Below are 4,169 nucleotides of genomic sequence, written 5' to 3' on the forward strand. Positions count from 1 at the left end.
CTGCTCTCTGGATTTCTATCTCTGTCATCTCATGGTCACTGTAGCCAACATTGCCATTGACTGTTGCATCTGAGTATTTCTTCCTTATTCCTGGGTAGCACATCTAGAGCATCCCCACCACCCTGTCCAGCACCCGAGTAAAAGATGGTCCCTGACACACTCCAAGTCTCCTGACTTGTGTGTGTTCTGCCACGTGGCTCTTCCTGCAAATCGGAAGTGGTTAAAAATCCCCATGAAAACCACTGCATGCAATCAGGAGACTTCTTCAAATTGTTTAAGGCAGGCTTCATTCTCTTCCTTTTCTTGATCGAGGGGTCTGTTGCAGATGCCTACCACAATATCCCCTTTGTTGGCCTCCCCTTTAGCCACAACAACAAACTTTTGGCAGGCCTGTCATCAGGGATTTTTCTATTCCATTTATGCTCTGCACATTCAGACTATTCCTCTGTGGACCTCCCCCCCTCCATTTTTCTTCCCCGCCTGCTTCTTAAGCTTGTGTCCATCTATTGTGGCACTCCAGTCAGGCAAGCTGTTCCACCATGCTCCTGTCATCCCAGCAATGTCACAGCTTTGTGACTGCACAGACTTTCTCTTGTTTATTCTGTCGCACGCTTGTTTGTGGAAGAGAACTTCAGATGATCCCAGTCACCTTGATTTCTTGCAGTGAGGGATGTCCCTTCCTCAGACACCTCTGTGTGTGCTCCCTTCAGCTCCCACATACCCGCAGGCTTTGGTCTCCACACCCAACAAACCTAGTTTAAAACTCTTCACAAAGTTAGCAACCCTGTCAGCAAAGATAATTATCTTCATCAGGCATGTCCTGTCTTTTCCTAGCAGACCTCATTCCTCAAAGAGGGTCCCATAGCCATAAAAACCCCAAAGCTCTGCCCATGACACCAGCAACATACCAGAGGTGGGCCCAGGCAAGGAACAAACAGGTCTGATGGGCAGGGCGAGCGCCCTTATCCCGTTGCAAAGGAGGTCCCTGACTACTGTTATCTGTCACTTTCAGCCTCACTGGCTCCAACAGCATGGCTAGATACATCCCTCAACAAAACTCACCGGCTTGTTGTCAGGGCTCTGCAGTTATCTCAGTAAGCATCTGCAGGTGGAGAAAAAGCTTTCTTGTTTTTACTTCCATGGGAATCCCAGCCCTCCCCTGGTTAAACATTGCCTCTGGCCTTCCCCTCCTTCCATACAGTGGGGGATTGGGGTTCTTGCTTTTACAGTAGCCACAAAGTACCTTTGCCCTTCTGTTGGCATTCCTGATGCCATCCAGCCTTCTTCACCTGACAGCTCGGTGTCCTGACAAGAGCACAGATCCTGCCTGTGAGGCTGCTGCCACCCCCAACCTCTGAGAAGCTCCAGGCACTCCCTGCAGCCTGCATCCGCACAGCCACGTCCGCCCCACGGTTGTGCCTGGGTTGAGGTCTCCAGTGTGCCGTGACAGTTGCTCTGGCTAGTGCCAAGGACCGCGTCTTGTGGCTTGTCGCCATCATCACTGTGTCCTCTACTGGTCTCAAGCACCATCTATGGCTTTACTGTTCACTCTTGTCCACTAACTCCTTCCTGGCTGCAGAAGCTGGTCACAGTGGTCCTCAGGTGTTAGGAAAAATGAACACAAGCCTGCTCTGCTCCCTCATACTCAGCAGGCAGCTTCTCAATCTCTCAGTTCGTAGCTGCATTTCTCCCACCTTATGAATGCCAGCTCCCCTCAGGCAGGCTGCTTCCTCACGCAGCACGTGCTGAGCAGGACACAGAAGCCTGACACACATCTGCTTTGTCCCCATTAGATTTCCTGCTCAGTGTGCAACTCCTCAAACTGCTTTTTGTTCCCAGCCACAGTTCATTCAGCTCATAAGCATGCATTTTTTTCTCCTGCACAGTGCTTACAAAGCTTTAAAAAGCTTTTCTGAGGAGCTTACAAAGCATTCTGTTCCCCTAGGTCAAATGACACACTACAGCAAAAAACCCCCCAATAGTAAAAGCAAACATTCAGTTCATTGAACAAAGCAAGTGTTCCCCAAAATAACCTTTTAATTATATGCTCAACTTTGTTGTGATCTCTTTACTGTTCCTCAGTCACTGTACAAAGACAACGCTTGAAGACTGCACAAGTACAAAAGAATGATGTTCCATCCTCTTCCTGTACTTAAAGGCTTGCTGTTCATTTACTGGCCATTTTTTCCATGAAAGGTACAATGGACTTAGCTGACTAAGGTGATTCACTTCAAGGCCTGGGAGAGAATAATTTGTGGCACTTCTTTGAACAGCAAGTTACATACTTACATTTTGCCCTCTGAAATATTAAAAAGAATAAATGATTTGGAAAAAGTTACACAGGAAGTTTTGAACTGTGATTGATTTTAAAACATGGACACATTCCAAAGAAGTGACATTGTACATGCAAGAAAGCTAAGTGAATTTTTCCTATTATTCTGTATTGGGGGGGGGAAATCACAGCAGCAACAAATTTAAGTATCCCAGCAGCCTGAAACCAGAAACTGTATACTAGAGGTCATTGGGCTTTTGGGCTTCCCCCTCCCCCCCCTCCCCCCCATTTTTATTAGGAGAACTTAGTACTGTTCATGATATATTAATCAAAGGAACTGACACTTTTTGGTGTTTGTTGCAGTTCCATCAGAGGCTCAATCTTTGGGTAACTCAATGACCTTGAATAGCCCAGTTCCTTTTTTTGGTAGAAATCAAGGCAGGCATATGTTGCAAGCTATGTTTTTGCAATACTACATTCATTACAGATAGTCTGTAGAGGATTTAGCTTCAAGATAAACAAAATCACTTACAAATCTACCAAAACTACATCCCTGAAGATTCAGTTCAACTTCTCCTTTGGCTCTAGCTTACAAGGAAAACGTCAAACCAAAAAGACCTACCAAAAAAGATGCATCTGGCATTTCCTGAAACGAACACGACACACTGTAGTCATCTTGCCGAGATTTAATTCCTGCTGGCTAGACAGTGCTGAAACCAGAAGTTGGTTGGCTTTTATCTACAACTGAACTGAAAAATCCACAGACGCATTCTTTCCTGAAGAGAAGGCTGGGCTTTGTATAAAGTATTTCATCAGTGAAAATTACTATGCTAAAAAGCAAAGTAGTAAACCCTATCTTTATCATCATCATCACCCAATCACCCTGACAGTTACAGAAGTGTTTAAGTTGTCTCAAGAGCTAGATATATTGTCTAAATAAGGACTATATTGTCAAAGCAGACTAAAGCTGAGAGTGGTCTTATTACAGCTGGGGAAAACATCACTTAGGAGGAAATTTTATCAGATAGGCCGTGGAGTCTCACTTTGCTTTAGAAAAAAAAAAAAAAAAAGTGTGGAATACAGTAACTTCACTACAAAAACCAAAAAAGACAAGTATAATTTTTATAATCCATCCTCATTACTACAGCCATATTAATGGTATGGAACTGTCAGCCATAGCTTAATCCTTAATTTTTTACTTCTGGAAATCACAGGATTTGTTAAACAAACTACAGAGTGTGAGTGTTTAACAAAAAAGCATGTTTCTAACCAGATGTAGTTGGTACAGAACTGCACACACCAGTCATAACTGCCCCTCTCAGACACTTTCTTCTGTGTTCACAGAGATGTCTGCAAAAAGGCAGAACCAATACAGAAGAACACTTAGACAGGAACATTCCCATCTTTTATGACAGGTCTCTAGTTGTTACTTTTAACAGATAGATGAGGTTGGGTATTCAACTGCATCAGGTCCTTCAGGGAGAAGCTTCATGTAGAATACCAAACAATATAGTTTGAAACATATAGCATTCCAGAGAGCTTAGCTTGTCAGTCATGTTTAAGTAACTCTAACAATGGTAAATAAGACAAAATTTTGCCTATCAAGATTGGATTTTTTTTTTTTCTCCTTTGTCTGTTGAATCATAAACCATCTGACAACTCAGACTGATACCCAGTGACCCTATTCAGTCTGGTCTTAATCAGACTTTTAAGATTCACCATCAGGAAATGCAAGATCCTTTCAGCTTAGGAGAAATTTGAGCATGCACACATTCTCTAATGCAGACTAGACTAACTCTGAAAAGAATATTTTTCAAGAAAACTCCCCCAAACCCACAGGGCTTCCTGAATTGCTTAAATGCTAAGATTTTTGGTTCAAGAAGTCTCAAAAACACGA

Source organism: Aquila chrysaetos, chromosome 8 (genome assembly GCF_900496995.4).
Source record: "Aquila chrysaetos chrysaetos chromosome 8, bAquChr1.4, whole genome shotgun sequence".
Lineage (NCBI taxonomy): Eukaryota > Metazoa > Chordata > Aves > Accipitriformes > Accipitridae > Aquila > Aquila chrysaetos.